Below are 20,675 nucleotides of genomic sequence, written 5' to 3' on the forward strand. Positions count from 1 at the left end.
CTAGCGGGACCCTGTCTCAAAATGAAAAATAAAAAGGGCTGGGGATGTGGCTCACCCAGCTGCAGATGACTTTTGCAAGACTTGAACTCTGTGCTTTCCACTTCCCACCCCCACCTGTCTCTGTGAGTTCGACGCTGGCCTGAGCAGCCCAGCTTAAGTGCAGACACATAGAGATTCGGGCTTCAATGCTGGCTTGTGTCCCTTGGTGTCACTTCCTCAAGCAGAGCTGCGCAATGTGTCTGCTCTGGCCCTGTATTCCCCACACGCTCGGTTATTTTTAGTGTGCAGTTTTACAGAACACGAGGCTTTGGGCTGCATATCTCGTCTTTTAGCAAAGACACCTCTACATGTCAATCACTTGGATGGGCACCTGACTTAGCCAGCAATCCCAGAAATTACGATCATCGCTTAAGACCTTCCAAAAGTGGCCCTGGGCCTGGCAGATTTCAAACTCCGTTCTCTATTCTCTTGAAAGGGCAAAATGTAAGACAAATAGGGAAGTGAGAAATGCATTCCCTTCATACAGGAAAACCGTACCCATAAAGCCACCTAAGATCCACCCCCGCCTGCTGGGACAGGCAGTCAGTCACAAGACCCCCAATTCACAGAGGCTGAGTTTGCTGATCAGGGAAGGTGACTTTCCTGAGGTTATATGGTTTACTGTGGGGGTTAAATAAAACTCAGGGCACTCATCTCTGGGTGTATTTGGCAGGGTGCTGGGGATTGAACTCAGGGCCTTGAGCAGGCTAAGCACAGGCTTTACCACTGGGCTCCACCCCAAGGCCATTGTTCCTGGGTTTATTTTTTTTATTTTTAAATTTTTTTTTGGTTGTAGATGGACATAATACCTTCCTCTATTTATATGTGGTGCTGAGACTTGAACCCAGTGCCTCACACGTGCAAGGCAAGCGCTCTGCCACTGAGCCACAACCCCAGCCCCTGCTCCTGGGTTTAAGTGGACATCTAATCCATTGGGGAACAAACATCTCAAAGGACAGATGAGGCTGGGGACAGGGCGGGGGCAGCTCCCAAAGGCGGTATTGTGCTGGTACAAGTCATCGACCAGTTCTCAGTAGGGGGCTGACTGGCGTCATCCCTGGGTGAATGTTCCCACCAACACCGATGGCAAACCCCCAGGAGGCTGGGAAGAGAAGCGCACAGTGGGCCCCGAGCCGGCAGGCGCCAGCACAGCCCTGCGACATGAGCTGGGTGACATGAGCTGGTGACATTGAGCTGGGCGCGAGGAGGCCTAGATCAGAGTCCCCAGCAGGAACCAGCTCTGGGCACTGTCTCTCCTTTCCCTGAGATGGGGTCAGCGACCCTGCCCCCAGAGCTGACTGCCGCAGGCCTTTCAGCCTGGCCTCCCCCGTGGCCCAGAGCCTCCCCTCTCCCTGGCAGGAGACCCTCCGGCCAATCTCTACATTTCTGTGGCCACAGAATTCAGAGGTGTGTGATGAGACCTTCAAACTGGGTCCCACGATCAGGGTCACCTGACTGCATGGCCTGGCGGCAAAGACCCTGGGAGAGTGGGTTAGTTTACCGAATGTCACCAGCTACAGGGCTCACGAGAGCTTCATGAACTGAGGTGGCGGATCCTGGTGCAGGGTGAGGCATCAGGTGGGGAAAGCTCTACGTACTCATCACAAACCTGCTCCTTCCAGGAGAGCAGAGTCCCGACAGGGCAATTCTCACAACTCGGAGATAAAGAGGCTTGTGCTGACAGCGGGACGTCCACATTTCAGTATCTTGCTTTAGTGAACTCCTGAGGCGCAGGTGCCGAGATCCATCTCCATGGATGTGGAAGTTGTTTGTTTGGTTGGTTGGTGCTGGGGAATTAAACTCAGGGTGCTCGACCACTGAGCCACACCCCCAGCCCTATTTTGTATTTTCTTTAGAGACAGGGTCTCGCTGAGTAGCTTAGCACCTTGCTTTTTGCTGAGGCTGGCTTTGAACTCACTATCCTCCTGCCTCAGCCTCCCGAGCCACTGGGATTACAGGTGGGCCTGGCTAATGCAGCAGTTTTAATGGACTAGGACACTCTGCCCTGACTCAAATCCCCTAGAGGCAGGCCCGAGAGCTGCTTCCCACGCCCACAGCCTAGGAGGACCGCTGGGCACCCACCAACTCAGGCCTGAGGAGTGGAAAGATGAGGGTGCTTTGGGGCTTCATTTTTACAGGAGAAATGGCAGAGGATGGGGCCGAGGCCCAAACAGCCTGCGGGGCGGGAGGTCCTAGAAAGGAACGAGAAGGTCCCCTCCACCCCCAGAGCAGCAGAAGGTGGTCTGACTCATGGCTCTGAATCCGAACTCCACTTGGGGCTAGCCCGGAACACCATTCTGTTCCAGTAGGTCTAGCCTTGAACCACACGTAAGCCTGGAGTCCCTCTCCTCGATTCATCCTGAGTAGGAGAAGAAAACAAATCCCCAGCTACCAGAGAAGAAGACACTGTCCCAGGGTGGAATGATTCAAGTTAATTTAGTGATAGGGACCTGAGAAATACCACCGATCACAAAAGCACAGCACTACTGATAATGACTTCCGGGATGCTACTTTTCCACGGCGCATGCCAGTTTACAAAACAAAATCTCATCCTTTTCGTCATGTTCTGTCCTCCTAACCCACGGGCAGGCCAGGCAGGTTTCGGGGGCGTCCAGGACTTCTCTAAATGTTAGCCTGTGTGTTTTTTTCATGCACACATGCCCATTTTTCCTGGGTGACAGTCCGTAGTTTTTGAGCTGTTCTCAAAAGACTCCATGACTTAAGAGTTAAGAGCCACTGTCCCTGGTGAAGGCAGGGGCCGTGTCTCATTTGTCTCTGTTCCCGCACAGAACAGGTGTGAGCAGATGACCAAGGGCTTTTTACCTGGAAGGAAACCAAGGCTCAGGGTGGGCTCCTCACCTGCCAAGGCCACACGGCTCAAGGTGCGACCCTCTGACTCCAGGCCCCCGGCAGGCACTGTGTGGTCTTCAGCCCCTGCTGAAGTTATGACCTTTCCTTTCTTCCATGAAACAAGAGAGCGGAAGCAATAGGGAGAGGCTGCCAGGGCAGAACCCGCTGGCCAGGCCAGATTGATGTCCAATCTCTGAGCACCACGTCAGAGCCGTGAGGCGAGCACTCAGGCCGGGCCCCTACAGCTGGGGGGTGAACTGCATCTCCCTCCACCTCCCGGCCTCAGAGCGGAAAAACAGTGCCAGATGGTGCCGACACAGGCTGCCGATCTCCATAACAACCCGCGCGAACCACTCACCCTGCCGCCAACCTCCCCGGGGACCCGAGGGGCAGCTGTGCCACCAGAAGGCTGGGCTTTCTTGCCTCAGCCCAGGTCTTTGCATGGGCTGCACCTGTGCCCGGGAGACCCCACCCCCCGCAGCCCTCAGGATAAAGTGCGTCTCAAAGTCCAGGATCTGCTGCATCTGGGGCCAGGTGGTGCCCTAGCCCCCGGGCCCAGCAGCCTCCCAGCCGGACCATGTAGTGCAGGTATCCAGTCAGCCAGGGACTCAACACTCCCAAACTGCTGCCCATTAGGCCAGGGTGGAGCCGGGCTGGCTGTAGCCCTGTGCCTGGGGCCAGAGGGACACACGCTTCACCCAGGAAACCCCATGGAAGCACGACTTCCAGAATGAAGCCCACGAGGCCCTGCACAGGCCAAGGTCCCTGCGGGGCAGGTGTACACTCAGCTTCCCCAGCCCTTCCCCACCAGGCCTCAGCACCCTGCTTCTCTCGCCCACAGCACTAGGCAGGGAGACTGGGATTGTTTCTTAGTGTCCCCACCAGACCAGACGCACAGGAAAGCGGGGCCCAAATGGCCCCTGATACATCTGTCAGATGGAGGAGGAAAAAAGGGCAGGAACTTCCTCCTCGAAGGAAGAGGGAAAGGATGGGAGAGAAGCCGGGAGAAGACGGACCAGCAGTGGAGCCCACCGCAGGCGCAGGGTCCGCCCCAGCAGAACAGCAAGGGCCACCAGGCGCTCCTGCCTGAGGGCAAGGAACAGGGAGATCCGTGGGACCACTCTGCTCATTCCTCGGAGACCACCAGGGCCCAGGACAAGCGGGTCAGCAACAGCACACCGGCCAGAAAGAAGGAAGCAGTAGGAAGTCCACCCCAGGCCCTGGAGGCCTGAGCAGCCACCAGGGGGCAGCCTCGGCAAGGCTGACCTACAGAGGGGACAGCAGGTCTCCGGTGAGTCACACCGGTTTCACAGAAAGTACAGGTCTGACTCCCAGTTCCGCCTCTGGATATTGCCGAGGGACATGGTCAAGAGCTGAGCCAAGCCTGAGTCCCAGGGCCAGCACCCCTGCCCTCAGGAGGCTCCGGGCCCTGACCATGTCTCTTCATCTCCTGTTCAGCAAAGGGAGAAGCAACGTCGGAATCCACACCCCACCTTTACTCAGTGCTCGGTGCTGGATGCCTGGGAGCTGCTAGGGAAACGCTGTCACACGCAGCAGCCCGGCGAGGGAAGAAGCCTGGCTCTGGAGTCCCTTCGCACTCTGTGGCCACCAGCAGGTCATCTGACTTGTCTGAGCCCCAGTCTATCTGTAACCTGGGCATAAACACCTCCTTCCAAGGGTGGCTTTAAGGTCATGATGAAGTGGGTATGACCCCTCCCCGCAAGCGCCCTGTCCGACTCTGTGTACTCCAGTGGCCCTGCCCCTGCGGTAGCTGGCGCACAGGGTACCTGCAGCTCGGCGGCCGTCACTTTGTGGTAAATGAGCTCCTCGTCCCGACGCTTCTCCTGGGGGATGGTGATATTGGCCAGCGCCGTCTCAAAGTCCAGGATCTGCTGCATCTGGGGCCGGATGGCGTCCTCATCCCCCCCGCCCAGCAGCTTCCCCAGCTGGACCATGTAGTTCAGGTATCCGGTCAGCACCTGTGGGACCCAGCACCCCAAAACTGTCTGTCAGTGGCTGCCACCTGCCGCCCAGTGGGCCAGGTGAGGCCGGCCCAGCTGCGGCCCTGTGCACGGGGCCCAGGAAACATGCTGGAAAACAGCTCTGGGGAGGATTCTGGCGCTGTGTGTATTCACTGGTGTCCGTAGCGCTCCTGGTAAAGCCCACCGCCTCTGCACACACACAGGTCCCTGAGGCTGGCCCCTGCTGCTCTGGCCCTGCCTTCAGGGATCGTCCTTGGCCATCTTCCTGTTCTAGAAATGCACCTTTTCTGAACCACCCTCTGCCACCACGTCCCTAGAGCTGAATCAAGTCCTTTCTCGGCTCCCTCTGCCCTGATCACAATGTATACAGTTGGCATCTAGTTGGGTGATCAGTTAAGTAATGTCTCCCTCTCCTACTGGACCTCGAGCCCCGTGGACAGGCGAGTGAACCTCAGGTGGGCCGGGCAGGGGAAGGGAGAGCTGTGAGGGGCTGGAGGTGATCTGGTTGTGGCTCTGGATCTCCCCACTTACTGGCTGTGTGACCTTGAACAGGTCACTTCTGTCTCTGAGACTTATTTCTTCCTCTGTATAGGGCAAGGTAAAACGAATATCCATTTGACAGATAAAGCAAATGATGTTCAGAGAAGCTGAGTGACTTTGGGGTGACTGGGAGGGTTAGAGGTGAGGTATATAAAAGGTCTGAGACCCTCAAATGGTGGGGGCTGCTACTGCACCTCTCTACAATGGGGACAAATGACACCTAACCCCTGCCCTTTGAGCCCACAGTGCCTGCATAGGAACTAGCGAGCCTGGGGGCATCCCTCCCCTGACTGGGCTGCCTGTTGCCCATCAGGAAAGCGATACCTCTGTGTTCCCCCAGCTTCTAAGACCTTCCCAGGTATGCTGTGGGGGACACGGTGGGAGAACCACTGCAAAGTCCCACTCACCTTCTCGTTTTCCGTCTTGTTCAGGTAGTAATCTCTGGAGGGCAGGCCCAGGCCAGACTGGTCCACCTAAAGAGGGAGGCAGAGTGAGAGGAAGGCCCTGCTGCAGGCTTGTGTGTCCCCTGCGGCCTCTGCCTGCCCCAGGACTTCTCACACCAGGCACTGGGGACCAGCTCAGGTCCCAGCAGGAGCACAAGCCGGTAGCCGAAGTCACAGATGGGATCACTCAGTGATAAGACAGACGCGTTCCTGCCCACCTGTGGGGTCAGCTGCAGGGACCTGGGCCCTTCTGAGGGCTGGACAGAGCCTCCTTCCTCTTCAAACACCCCTTGGCCTCAGCAATGCACTCTACTTCTCTAAACCCTTCCCAAGTGGCGAGGAGCCGACACAGGTGACTTAACCTTAACCCACGTTACTTAACCTTTCTGATCCCCAGGTTCCTGGCCCAGAACGTTAGGGAGGTCACACCTAACCTTCAGAGCTGGAATGAGGATTCCAGGGGACAGTGTCAGTACAGGGTTTCCTGAGAGTGGGGCAGGCAGAGGAGGGTCAATTCCTGATGGCTACCATTGGAACCTTGGGTAGCTGCTATTATAGTTCATTAGGATGAAAAGGAAAGTGTAGCTCAGTGAGGTTGACGCTTGCTAAGGTCACACAGTGAGTGAGTGGCGCAGCTGGGCTGAGAACCAAGCCTTTATGACCCCTAATCTGGGGGCTCTCCTGGGTGTGCTGATCCTCAGCCTTGGGCAGGCTCTGGTGGGAGAGATGGACCAAAAGCATTCCAAGCAGCACCACAGAGCCAGAGGCTAAGGGAGGGGACAAAGAGGTGGCTACAGCTGTGCCCAGGAGTTGATATCACTTGTCATTTCTGTGGCCCACGATGAGCTGCCCACCGAGATGGCTAGTCTGCCCTCTCATAGTCTCTTGCCTGTAAAAATCTCACTGCTTGGGGCTGCCAGAAATAACCCGGGCTTAGAAACCAGCGCGGCCCAGGGCAGGTCTCCCTCCACCCCAGGAGGCCACACCCTTTGCTTCCCTGGCCCAGGCCTGCTCACCTGGATCACATTGCTATTGGAGTTCTTAGAGTCTGCACTGACGTAGACGGAGAAGAAGGGTGAGGTTCGGTAGTGGGCAGTGACCACCTGCAGGGTGTCCTGGAAGTTGTCCTTGGCCCAGGGACTTGTGATATTCCAGCCTCCGAGCTGGGAGAAGGCAGAGCAGATAGGGAGGGGAAGGTGGTAAGGAGCCTGTATGCAAATTCTGGTTCTGCAGCTGACTTGCTCTGTGACCCTGGAGCAGTCATCTGACCTCTGGGAGCGTCCAGAACAAATGAAAGGGCTTCTGACCTGTGACCTGGAGACCCACGGAGGGAGCAAAGACTCATCCTTGACAACTGAGCTGTGAATCCCAGAGACTTTGCCCCCTGTGCTGTTCATTTGTTGGACAATCAATCACACGAACATAATTACTATTAAGACATAAATCCAATTGTGACCACGGGAAATAAGGCTCTGTATTTTGAAAAAGGCTGATAAGCTGTGGTCTACCTTGGTCTCTCTCCAAGTTGGGACTTAAAAAAAAGTCTCTTTGGTCCTCCAAGATTGGCACACACTGGCACATGGGGCCTGTGCCAGAGAGGAGGGACTGGGAGAGTCCCCATGCCTGCAGCAATACCTTCCCTGAACTGAGATAGGATGGCGAGCCCTTGAGCAAGCAAAGGGTGGCTAGAAGAGCCGCAGCCATCTCCGTCTGTGCCAGGCAGCCTGGCCCGGAGGGAAGATTTCTCCTGGGCTCAGGAGCAAGGCGAGGCCTCCAGCCAGCAGGTCTGGCTCTGTTGCTGGCCTAAGACTCCCTGTTGGTTTCTCGGGAACAACACACACCTCTCGAACACTCACACCCACCTCCTGAGGAAAGGGAAGTGGCAATCCAGAGGAAGAGATTCCCAGTGAATATCGTCCCCAAGGCCCACGCAGATGCACTGAGACACTTAGATGTCCTCAACAGATGCCGACACACAACCCCACACATTACAACAGACAGTCCCCCCACGCACAGACGTGCATGCACACGCAGTGGCAGACAGACAGGCTGCGCGTTCCAGCTGGGTGCGGAGGCTGGAGGTGTGGGGTGGCTGAGCACCAGTGGGCCTGAGAGCTGCAGCCAGAGGGGCTGGCAGGAGGCGCGGCAGGAGGAGGAGGCGAGAGTGTGTCCCAGGGACTCACCTTCTCAATCAGCTCCATCAGGGGCTTGGCCCTGAGCTCCTCGATCCTGGTTTCATTCATACATGCGCGGTAGTATACTTGGGCCTTCCTCTCTGCCTCACTCGAGCTGGCTGTGGAATTTTCTAGAAGGATAAGAGATAGCAGATATTGAATAAGCCCCCATTTACCTGCTGGGGATCCCCAGGCAAGTTTCTTTTGGAGCCTCGGTGCTCCCCACTGTGAAGCCGTCAGGGCAGCTGCTGTCAGGCAGGGAGCAGCCAGCCCCAGTGGGTATGAGTGACCCTGGGCAGAGCTGGCACACTGGAGGTGCCCCCATCCTAGCTGGGTGCAGATCAGGAGGGCATGCCCTGTCTCTGCCCATCTGCTGATCAGGCCTGAGGACCTGTCCCTGGCATGGCAGCCTGGACCCACCCAGCAGGACAGTCGACATCCCTGCCAGCCAACACGTGGCAGGAACTCCCCTGCCTGGTGCTGGGACAGAGCCATGTCTCGGCTTCAGATCCCAGCTGACCTTCCTTGTGAGAAACACTGGGGTTGAGTGAGCCTGAAAGGCCTCATTCACTGTGAACTGACTTTCCGCTTCCTCCTCGGGGGGCCAGGCACAGTCAACAGACCTGCGGAGGACTCCAAGGGCGGTTTTCCCCGTCCCTCCCCAGCTCAGGCCAGCAGCACCTCATCCTCTTTGGTTCTCAGACCCCCACCCACCCACCCACCCGCCCAGAGACTCCCTTCCCATCCCCCCCTCTCCTTAGCCGCTGGTCCAGAGCCGCCTGCTGAAGGCCACCCTCCTGTGTGAGCACAGCACGGAAGGTCCCCATCTGCACCTGGCGAGTTTGAGTACTCAGGTCCCCAGGACCTACTATGTGCTGGGGCTTCTGGGCCTGCATGTTTGTCTCAGAGCTCCACTCCAGACCACGCCAGATTCCTGGCCCCTGTGTCCATCTGTCCAGCTTGCTCCCACCCTGGGCTGGCCACTTGTCCTTCTCTCAGATTAGTTGCTCTCTGACTTTAAACCTCTTCCTTTGCTTTCTCCCAAGATCTCTCCAAACCCACCTCCTCCACAGGCATCTTTCTCGTGGGCCTCTATCGACCCATCCATCCATCCATCCATCCATCCATGGGACGCAGAGCAAAGGGTTGCTCTGTGCCAGGTACTGCGGGTACTCTGGGGCCAGACGACAATGTCCTCAACCCCAGGAGGCTTCGGCATGCGACCCTGCTAAAACCCCACTTGCTTCCATCCTTTCTCAGTCTATTTTTTTTTAACCCAGAACCTCTCCTATGTTGCTCCTTCCAGAACATTCTCAGCGCTCTGGGCACAAAATTAAGACCTGCTCTCTATCCCCAAAGAGCTTACGGTCTAGCGGGGACATAGATGTGCCAAGGAAGGAACACAGCACACAAAAGTGCTTTAACACTGCAGAGGCTCTGGAACTCAGAGAAGCACCCCCCTCTGCCTGGGGGTGGGGGGCCTCCAGAGGAGGTTCTATTGGAGCTGGGTCTCCAGGTAGAAACAGGGCAAAGGGCGCTGGGTGGAGGGAGTGGACAGCGTGGGGCCAAGGAAGGAAGCAGGAAGGGCCTGCTGCTAGAAGAAAAGGAAAGTGTGTGGCATTCGCTGGGTGCCAAGGGCACGAGTCACTTCCTGGCCAGTCTTTAATCAGCTTCTCCAGTCCTCACCCCAGAAGGCTCCCGTCCCTCCATTCTGGCATAAATAGCACCATGGTTATCACTGGTCAGAGGGCATCAAGCCCAGTCTAGCTGAGATCTGGGAGGTGCCCCGGAAAGGGCACGTGGCGGGCTGGACTGAAGGCAGGTCAGAGCCAAGAGAAGGCCCTGAGTGAGAGATGGAGGTTGGGGGCTTGAACAGGGAGGGGCAAGCCCTGCCCTGGAGACCCAGGGCTGCTGCTGGGCTCTGGAGACACCTGGGTGAGGCTTCCTGGGGACAAAGGAGGGAACGGGGGCTGAGCTAGGGTTGCTGCCACACCTCCGACTCAGGAAGCAGAGCATGGGGCGGCAGAGGGGAGTCCCTTACCCCAGGGGCCTCAGCTCTGTGGCAATGCTTTTCCCTTCCCAGCAGCGAGGCTCTTGGAAGGACAAGCAGGAGAACTGTCATCATTTGCCAGGCCCAGAAGCTGCGCCTCACCATCCACATCTGGCTCCAGTCGTGACCCTGAATGCCAGGGCCACTATTAGGGGAGGTGCTCTGTGCACGGCTAGAGGGCCTGGCATCTCCCTCCTCCAGAGCCCAAGGCCACCCAGATAAGAGGCCCATGGAAGGCTCACCAGGAACAGCCTGGCTGTGCTAATCACAGCACATTCTGAGTTCCAGCTTGAGGCTGCCTGGCCCTTCCTTCCCTAGCACCTGGAGGTCAAGGACACCGCCTTCAAGCATGGCCTCCCTCTCTCCTTTGTTGAGAGGCTCCCCAGCCAAGCCCAAAGTTCCTCCAGCAACCTGGGGTCCTGCTCACTGGCTTTCCCACAGCTGTGGGTTTTGGGTGTTTGGTGGCCGCCAGGCTGGGTGTGGAGATGCACGGATCTGTCCGCGGAAGCTGGCAGCCCAGTGGTGAACAGATGGCAACTAAAGTCACAAGAGTGTTTGATTCCACACAGGGGAGTATGAAGAGAAGGTGCTGGAAGCCATGAGAGGATGGTGGGAGAGGCCTGGGAAGGCGGCCAGAGGAAGCCCTGCTTGGGCAGGAGGAGGCTGACGTGGAGCGGGAGTGGGGCTGCGTGGGCTGCCTCGCCCCACATTGTGTCTTAGTCATCCCTGTGTCCCCAGAACCTGAACAGGCACAAAGTAGGCCTTCAGCAACATGAGCTCAAAGAAGGGAGCTCAGCGTCCGTGTTTAACAAGGAGGATGTCACCTCAGGGGAGGAGGGTGATGGGGCTGGTGCCACCCAGGATTTGCATGGAGAGGAAATGCAGGTGTGTGCTGTGCTACGCCCCCTCCAGGGGCACCGCGCCTGGACCCCGCTTCAGCTCTGACTGGGGCAGGAGCCCTGGTGGAAGTTCAAGTTCCTCTTCCCACCTCTGCTTCCTGGATCCCCGGGATTCTCCCACCCCTCTCCTTCCTTACTCAAGGGCTCCAGGGACAAGTGCTGAAGCAAGATGGCCAGTGGAGGCCACTGGAGTAGAGCAGGTGGGCCAAGATGGGGGCGTGGGCCAGCAGAGGAGGGGTGAGAGTGTCAGGAACGGGGCCAGGCTTCCTCAGCCTGGGCAAGCAGCTGCCTTTACCAGGATGTGGAGCCCAGGAACCAGTGGCAAGTGAAGAGCGTCGGTCTGAAGTTCAGGTTCAGACACCTGGGGATCTCTACCAGACCCCCGAGTGGACCTCTGCCCTGGGCCTCAGCCACTGACTCGTGCGACCTCCAGTAAATTACCCAACCTCTCACCTATAAATTGGGTGTGGTACTAGTAAGAGCCGCAGTGAGAACTGTTAGGATGAGATGTACACACACAGCCACACCCACACAGGGGTGGCTGGTCCCCAGAGAAGCTTAAGTGGCCGGGTTCAAATTCCAGGAAGCCCAAGCCGCTGTGGGCTCTGCCCTCCCAGGCAGGCGCCTCCCCTCCCCTCCCTGGGCCTAACCTTCTCCCTGTCTCTGAAATGCCAGGATGCTGCTGAATCCCCATGGGCTGTCCACGAGACCTCGGTGCAGGGCCTGGCCTGCAGTAGGCACCAGGAATGGCAACGACACATGGTACCCTGATGTTTTTTCTCCTGCAGAACAAGGCGCCTTCTTTATCAGCTCCCCCTTCCCCAGCAGGATGGGGCTCCGGAGGCCTGTGACTGTTGGAACTGAGTCTGTGGTTTTTATCTAAAACAAACACAGGTCCTGCCCTGATGGCCAAGTGGGGGCCCCACACGTCCCTGGCCAGGCAGCCCTGCTGCAGCCAGGGAGACCACGGAATTCCCAGCCCCCCGTCCCGCAGCCTGCCTGGGTCACCGCTCTGCCCCCCTGGGTCACCGCTCTCCTGCCTGGGCTCCTGCAGGCTCCTGAGGAGTGATGTGGGAAAGGGCGTTCCAATACAAACTCCCAGAGGAAGAAGTGGCCCGATTAAATGGGATGCTGTCCTTCCTCTCCAGGACTTTGGGGAAGTGACTGGGGAAGTTTCTGGAACTCAGGGCACCAAGAAGGAAGTATCCAGGCAGTTGGAAACTCTGTGGTCTGGTCTCAGGCTGCCAAACAATTTCTATGCCCTTGGGACCCCAGAGAGGCCCTGTCCCCAGAATGTGCCCCGCACGGAGCCAGCATTTCAGAGACACAGCCTGTCACAGAGGGCAGGAAGACGAAACAGCAAATGCGGGAAACATAAAAACAAAACCATGAGCGATGACACAGGGTGACCTGATTCGTTGCCAGATCAGTGACGTGGACACATCTCATGCTGCTGGAATAGCGTGCATGTGTAGATTGGTGTTTGGGATAGAAGGAAGGAGGCTGCGAACTTTTCCTTATGGTCCCGGTATTGCTTGAATTATTACAAGCTGGCATTACATTTTTTTGTTATGATATATATATATGATATTGTAGAGTAAACCTGTTAGCACCACGATGTAGCTCAGGCCCTAAGAAGCCCTTGGAAGACTCAACAGAGGCAGTGGGTCGAAGGGGTCTTGAAGGGCCCGGTGGGGGCACTCTAGAGGCTGGATCCAAGCACAGTGGGAAAGCCTCAGGCAAGGGCCAGGCTAAGGAGTGAGGGGCCTGTCTGTTGGCTTCCCCGATGATGTGAGGCCACACTTTTTTTTTTTTTTTTTGGTACCTGGGACTGAACCCAGGGTCGCTTAACCACTGAGCCTCATCCCAAGCCCTTTTTATTTTTCATTTTGAGACAGGGTCTCACTAAGCCGCTTAGGGCCTCGCTAAGGTGCCTCAAACTTGTGATCCTCTTGCTTTTGCTTCCCATGTGGCTGGGATTACAGGCCTGTGCCCCTGTATCTGGTGAGGCCACACTCTTGTCTCCCCTAAGTCCACAAGGTACTGCTTGTATGTCTCTTGGGGGAGAGGCAGAGTGCAGTGAGGCGCCTGTGTTCTAGCCAGCAGGCTGCAAGGAGGACACACCACAGTGGCCCCGGGCCTAGTTCAGCCCACCTGCTCCAGGTCTCTGGATTTCCTGAGGGGCCTGGGGTGAATTCACCCATGAAAGAAACACACGGTTTGCCCAAGCTCACTTGGCACATGGATGGTAGTTGCTGTCCTCTGGACCAGTGGACGCCATCCTTGCCGGCACTGCAAATATCTTTTCCTCTGTCCATCTAGAAAGAAGTCTGCTCCGGGTGACCTCAGAGGAGCCTGAGCACTCTCTCTTGTTCCAGTGTCCACCCAGGTATCAAGGCCCCAGGTATCGAGGCCCACAGGTGAGGGGCTGTTCTAGACTAGTCCCCAGGAGTAACCCTGATGGGGATGGGACCCCAGGATGTGCCTTCCAAGCCTCTGGACAGTGTGACGCGAAGGTGACCCCAGTACTGAGTCAGGCCTAGGCCAGGGCTTGGCTGGCCTGCAAAGCTCGGCCAAGCAGCCACTGCAGATGGGAGCCATGAGGCCAGAGGCTCTGCTCAGCCAATCTCTTGAGCAGCGTCACTTGGGGCCTGTCGGTGGGGAATCTGACTTCAGGAGAGCCAGGAGACAAAGGACAGAAGTTCTGAGGCCCCATAGCTGATCCCAGCTGCACCTTTTCCTGGGAAATACACTTCTTCTGTCTTTGTGAGTCTCATCTGTAAAATGGGAATATACTGGTGCCTACTTGAATGCACCACGGGAATAAAATGAAGTAACCCAAGGCCTCGGTGGCGGGGATGTGTCTGTACTGCCTGCTCTGGGGCCAGGTCCGCGTCAGTGCTTCCCTGAGAAATAAAATAAGCAGAGATTCTTTCCCTTAGAGCATCCTGATTAACCACGTGAGCTAGACGCCACTTCACAGGTGGAGAGCTGAGGCCTGAGAGGCTGGTGGCCCTCTGCAGTCACACAGCTTGTCAGGATGAAGTCCGGTTGGAACCCACCCCACCAAGAAGGGCGCCTATGCCCTGCCGAGCCCTCGGTGGGTGGCAGGCCCTGTGCGTGGCCCTCTGAACCACACGTGCCAGTCAGTGTCACAGCAGCCTCACTCCCTGTGGTACTGGCTCCTCCATTTCACAGAGACTGGAGCTACGGTGGAGAGAAGCAGGTCACTTGGCAGCGGCCAAGCTTATGCCAAGGCCACCAGACTTTGCAGCTCTCTGGTCTGCCTCCTGATAACGTCAGCCCCTGGCCGTGGGGTCAAGGGTTTGATGGCCTGATGCCGGCTGTTCTGTGCCCAGCTCAGAGCAGCTTTCCATGTACAACGGGACTCTCAGGGACACGGTGATGTAAGGCTACGGCCCAGGCCTGGAGGCCACTCCTCATGAGCCCTGCCAACGTACAGGGAACAGGACAGGATGGATCCAATCTTGGCACAGGTCTAAGGTCCTCCCAGTAAGAATCAGTTCAGGACAGTAAGAGGCCAGCCCCCTTGACCACAAAGCAAAAGGAGTGGTTCTGGGCCTAATTGCCCATCTTTCTTCCTCCCTCCCCCATGCTATCTGCCCCCCAGAGCACGAGCCCCACTCCATTCTGGAACGAAGGTATGTTCTTGGCAAGATTATCTCACATTTCTGAGCCTCGGTTTCCTCATCTATAAAATGGGAACGATAATCCCTAAGTTCCAGGATGTTAATGAGAATTAAAGAGGCAGTAGATATAAACAGCCTAAAACATAACAGACACTCAAAAACTGCCAATGTCCTTCCCACTCTCCTTCAGCCCTCAGTGTTCTGTGCTCCCTTCAACACAGTGACAAGGGAGCTATGTCTGTCCGTCATACCTGAGGAGAGGGCATGGGACAGGGGAAAGGGCACAGGACCAGGAATCAGGCCAACTATGAGCCTATCTTGAGGACCTCTCTGAACCTCAGTTTTTTCATCTATCAAATGAGGTGAACGATACCTCCCCAGCTCCCACCCTACAGGATAAAATGGGATGAAGTTCAAAAGCGTTCTGCGAACCGTACAGTCCTGTGCGGGGATTAATGTGAGGAACGAGAGTACTACCACCGCAAAGAGCAACCACCACGTGCAGGCTGAGGAGAGCTCTTTACTCATATTTTCCCATTAAATTTTACAACCTGGAGGAGCGCGGTTGCCAGTGTGTCAATGAAAAACCAGGCTCCGGGACTGGCCCAGACCCCGCAGTGAGAGTCGGCACTGAACCAGCCCACCTCGCTACATGTCTGGACCACCCGCTGCTTCGTTATGGTCCTGCCAAGGCCCCGGCTGAGTCACTGGGCTCTGGGGAAGGGACTGTCCTGAGTTGTAGCCTTGAAACCACAGACATATTTGCCACTTGAGCTTCCAGATCTGAAACAAAATGTGGCACCCCCTTTGGAAGACACCTTTGGTGGCCTCAGATGGCCTGGGGCCATCTCAGGCTGGGGCTTGGCCATGTTGGCCTGCAGATTCCTTCACTCCACGTTCGTGAACCACCCTGCTCCATCCCTGGGGGGCCAGCAGGAGGCTGTCGCTGCACTGGGTGCTGAGGGGCATCCCACCCAGGAACCGCCCGGGGTCAAGGAGAAAGGACAGGCAGGTTTTACCTGGTGGCAGCTGTGCCCCAGCACGAGGCACGAGCGAGTAAGGACTCCTTCACCTTCACCAAGAGCCCCAGCTGCCTTGATTTCATAATTGTCAAATTAGAATCATTTCCTGTCTCGTAAGGAGATGACTGTCCTTTTGAGAAGATTTGTCCCCTCTCAGGTAGCTTCTTCCATTTTACCTACCTTTGGTGTCTTGAGTGGTTTTCAAAAAGTTAATGAGTATTTGTCAAAGCCAAGGTCTGTCCAGCATGGCTGCATGGATTGTTTTTTTCATAATCTGGCCCTTCCCAGCATTTAGGGTCCCAGGACAGGGGACAGCAGGGGGCAGCAGGAAAAGATCCCTACTGCCAAGGGGTTTGAGTCAGGACTGGGGTGCAGCTTGGCGCTGCAACTCCCTCTGGGTTCCGTGGGGCTGATGGGAATTCAACAACATGAACCAGAAATCCAGCTGCACACAAGGCAGACGGGGATTGGAATCTGAGGATGAAACCATCAATCCCAAAGTCAAAAGTACTTTTGAGAGTCTGTGAGGCCACGGAAGACCCCTGCCTACGTGGACAACTTAACTCTCCGATAAGCTGTTAGAACTTTCGTTGGGCCGTAGCCTTAAAGTCCGACGTGGTATGCCCAGCCTCGACTCCATTTGCTCACAGCTTTCAAAACTCAGTCAATGCCAGTCAAGGATGATGCTGCATCCTGAATCCACAACATAAAATGACCACAGCTACCAGCTCCTGTGTGCCCGGTATATGTCACAGACGGGCTGACGCATCACCGTGTGTTCTGTGGTGCTCAAAGCCCTGCAGTTTGGGCTGAGCGCAATGGTGCATGATTGTAATCTCAGCTACTTTGGAGGCTGAGGCAGGAGGACTGCAAATTTGAAGCCACCCTGGCCAATTTAGCAAGTACCCTGTTTCAAAACTTTGACAAAGCACCTGCCTAACATATGCAAGGCCCTGAGTTTGATTCCCAGCACCTCAAACAAAACAACCCTACAGTTTGGATGTTATTAATGCTGTCACACAAAGAAACTGAGACTAGAGATGAATAACTCACACAGCAGGGCCCCACAGCGAGTGACAGGGCAATGGCCCTCCTCTGACCAGGCCTGGCTGGCAGGTGCAGTAGGTGGCGCCCCCTGCAGCCCATTCCTTAGTGTCCCCATTGGTGCTTACCCAGCAGGTACTTGATGATGGCTTGATTGTGTTCCCAGAGGTTGCTGAAGGTCCCCCAGCGTGAGTGGCCATCAGGCACGGGGTTGGCCTTGATCCAGCCCCCACAGGCATAGCTGAAGAAGTCCTGGCAGGGGTCCACCGTGGGGTCCATGGAGTTCAAGATGGAGCTGGTCACCGAGACGCAGGCCTCGCTCAGGCACACGGGGGGTGTTCCTGGAGGGGTAAGGGAAAAAAGTCAGTGATGGGCAGGGAGGAGGGCTGGGAGGGTGGCGCAGGTGGCCTGGGGCCCCCAGCACACATGCCCCACCCTTGCCCTGACCGAACAGACTAGGAACTGGATGGTCACTAGACCCCGAACAAGAAAGGGTTCAGCAGCTTCATGATCTTCTGGTTTGTGAAGTAAGACTTCGGCCCATTGCCTAAAGTCCCTTCTGTGGCTTAAAAGTACCTGGAGCCCAGGTGCTTTTTTCTCTTTCTAGGGATTGAATCCAGGGGCTCATCACCCCGGGGCTACATCCCCAGCCTTTTTTACTTTGAGACAGTTTTGCTAAACTGAGGGTGACTTCAAATGTCCTATCCTTTTAACTCAGCCTCCGACGTAATCTGGGATTACAGGCGGGCACCAGCACACCCAGGGGTGCTTTTCCCTTAATCAACCCTCCCTCCACAAAGATTCTCTGACCTCTTATTATTCCCCGACGCTGAACACACTTATCCACTCATTCACGCACTCAGCTATTCCACAAAATCAATACTGAGGCCCTTTGCCGAGGACAGAGTGTGTGCGAGGCGGGGAGACAGGAGGCAGTCCTTCCCTTCAGGAGCCGACCCTTTTCTGTTGGGGGCACACATGTTACATAAGCAAAGTCAAAACACACCAGGAGAAACGGCCACTTATTTACAAAACTAAACTGAACGTTGACTAGGAGCCAACTGGGTGATGCGGACATAGGGTACCAGGACTCAGGGACAGGGAAAGGACTGGGAGAAGCCATTCCCTCACCAGGCAGGAGAGCTGCTTGTCCCAATTGAGGGGGGGGGGTCGGTGGCTGAACAACCCTAAACCAAAACAATAAATAAACAGAAACAACCTGAGAGGCTGGTTTGCCAAAGGCGTGAGCAAGGGCCAGACCCTGCCTCAAGGCTGTCCGATGAGCTCTCGCAAGGGACCAACCTGGCAGGTCCCCAGAGGCTCATGGCCTGCCCCCAGGAGCCACCCAGGCCACAGGGGGGACTGCTTCCTGAGCAGGCTGGGCACCAGGACCACCACCCACGTTCACGGTCTTTCAACCCTCGCTCCAGCGTCAGATGCAGGTGGAATATCCCTGAGGAAACTGAGGCTCTGAGAGAGTGACCAGATCGAGGTCATCCAGCTGCACAGGAGAGCTGAGAGCCAACGCTGGCCTGTCCTGGCCCAGCAGCCCCAAGGCCGTATTTTCCTGCTTTCCGTCTCCTCTTTGGTGGCCACAGCGGGCTGGAGTCGCCTGATTGGCAGGATTGGTTCCTTCACCACACAGGGAGGCAGTGAGGCTGGGTAGCTTTGGAGACTGGTAGATCTGGGTTCAAATCTGGTGCAGAGACCTCCTGTCCGAGCCTGGGTTGGGGGCGCAGCTCGGCAGTATGCATCTGCCACCGAAGGCCCTGGGTCAACCCCCAGCACTGCCAACGAAAACCAAAAACAAAACCTCTGAGCCTCAGTTTTTCCAGGGTCCATTTCACAGTGACGACAGGAAGACCTCACATGATCCCATCACACAGGGCACATCAGACAGGTCTGAGCTTCCAGGCTGATCTTCAGAGAGGAGGAAAGACTGCAGCCTTCAGCTCACTCAGAAACAATCCCAGCCGGGCTGAGGGTCTTGAGCAGGTCCGCCGGGGGCTTATCCACCTCAGCTGACAAACCCCAAGTCCTTCAGGTGGATGAAGGGCTCAGAGGAGTCACACCACAGCAAGAAAATCAGGGTGACTTAATTTTGAGATTAGGCAGTAATTAAAAATTACTGAGCTACTGTACATGAACCCAGAGCATCTCTTCTACGGCAGGACCGAAGCTGCCATTTTCAATGTTTCCAGATGAGCTTGTCATGAGTTTCAGAGTTGCATGTCCCCGTCCCCGTCCCCAGCCACAGCGACGACAGGACTCTTTATGGGGGAAGGCGGAAGAGAACTTGTGTGTGGCTTGACAAGGCCTATTCACTATTATGATAAAACTTCATAGTTGGGAAGGAAAAAGAATACCTATTGTTTTTACAACCAAACCACAGGAAGTAAAGCTTGGCACGATCCTGGCTGGTGGAAAGACCCAGAAGGCAGAGTGCTGAGGGGCTCAGGGTTGAAGACAAAAGCAGAAACCAGCACCTAGAGTCGGTCCTGCAGGTGGCATCCTCAGCGGGTGCCTCCTCTGCAGACACTGCCTGGGTTCCTGGCTGGGCCCGGGCAGTGACCGTTGGGTTATCTAACTATTCTAGGGTTTGAGGATCTTTAAACAAATAGTCTTGGCCAAGCAGGTCTTAATGTAAATTGGGTTAGTTAATTAATGGTTTCCCGCCCTGCTCATCCAAGGCTTCCGTTCCTTAGGGAAACCTTTCCAGACCCTCTTCCCCTCTGGGTCCTCGCTGCCTGGGTGTTTGCCATCATAGCGTGGGCTGTGCTGGGTCACGACCGTATCTCCCTGTCCACCTCCTGCACTAGAAATGAGCTTGAGGGTGGGTCAGGTATCTCCCTTGCTCCTCTCTGACCCCTTCTTGTCACTGTGCTTGGCATCCGGCAGCTCTTCAATACACGTCTGTGGAATGAACAAGTGACGGAATGAAAGTGCCTTGCCCAGCGCCTGTCACCACCTGCAGCAGGGCTCATATTTCTTCCCTTCAGGATGTGTGGTCAGCTGAGAAGCAGGAACCAGACCCACGTCGAAAGCATTCATCTGGATAGTGCCATAAAGATGCTTTGAAAAATTAAATGGGAGAACATAATTGTTTGTTTGGCGGCTGCTGTTTGCAAAGCACCTGAGAGTTTCCGGGAGGGAGGGCCTAGCAGGAGGGTGGACGGGAATGCACTTCACTGGCCATACATCACTCACCGGCGGGTCTTGTAGAATCACCAGAGGATCTGCCTTGACTGGCCTGATGTTTGCACATCCGTGGCCAATGTCAGCACCTACTGCTGTGTAACGAGGTTACTGTCAACATCCGAGGTGGCCACTGCTTTCTCAGGTGGCCCAGGGTCACTGATCCTCTGCCCGGCTCATTCCTCTCCCGGGTCTAGGCCAGGGAAAATCTGAGGCCCTGAGAGCCAGGAACACAAGGCAGAAGCAGGATTCTTCCGTGTGGGCCCCACTTGGCAGAATTGTTTTGGGTTTGATAGCTAGGAGCTGACCCTGGGGGTTCCCTTTTGGTTCCTGGTGAAGAAACTTCCTGGGCAGGAACTCCTAGGGATGGTCGCAGGCAACACTGGCTGCTGAATCTGCCCCACTCCCCATGTCCTGGGCCATGAGCTGAGCAACGGGGCTGGCCAGGCTCCACACTGACTGGCCAGTTGTTCTGGACTGACTTTGGTGAGGACAAGGTAAGGTGGCAGCTTCAGGGCGAGGAAGATCTACATGTGCCCTGTTGACAGAGAGGTGCATGCACACACTCGCAACTCACACCTGCACAGTCAGGTACACACGCACACACTCGGCAGAGAAAGGCTGTCCCCGGCTTAATCTTCCTACTCTGTGGTTCACTCCAACTTCCAGTTCCTAGGCCAACATGATGGAGATTTGGCCTACTTTTTCTTCCAGTAGGTGCAGGATCTCTAAGAAAATTTCGTCTATTCGATTTACTGTTTGCACAGTTAAGTTATGCAGGCACGAT

At 56.0% G+C, this 20,675-nt stretch overlaps 1 pseudogene across 1 annotated transcript in view; it reads right to left on the bottom strand.

Annotated features, from left to right (window-relative positions):
- Positions 1 to 20,675, bottom strand: part of LOC144252981 (endothelin-converting enzyme 1-like) — a 51,570-nt pseudogene that overhangs the window by 20,373 nt on the left and 10,522 nt on the right. Inside the window, exons 4-8 of the transcript XR_013343092.1 lie at positions 16,822 to 17,034; positions 8,038 to 8,159; positions 6,871 to 7,017; positions 5,819 to 5,884; positions 4,677 to 4,868 (exon numbers count right to left, since the gene is read on the bottom strand). The product of XR_013343092.1 is annotated as an endothelin-converting enzyme 1-like (transcript). The remainder of the gene's footprint in view (positions 1 to 4,676; positions 4,869 to 5,818; positions 5,885 to 6,870; positions 7,018 to 8,037; positions 8,160 to 16,821; positions 17,035 to 20,675) is intronic.

This window comes from Urocitellus parryii, unplaced genomic scaffold (genome assembly GCF_045843805.1).
Source record: "Urocitellus parryii isolate mUroPar1 unplaced genomic scaffold, mUroPar1.hap1 Scaffold_79, whole genome shotgun sequence".
NCBI lineage: Eukaryota > Metazoa > Chordata > Mammalia > Rodentia > Sciuridae > Urocitellus > Urocitellus parryii.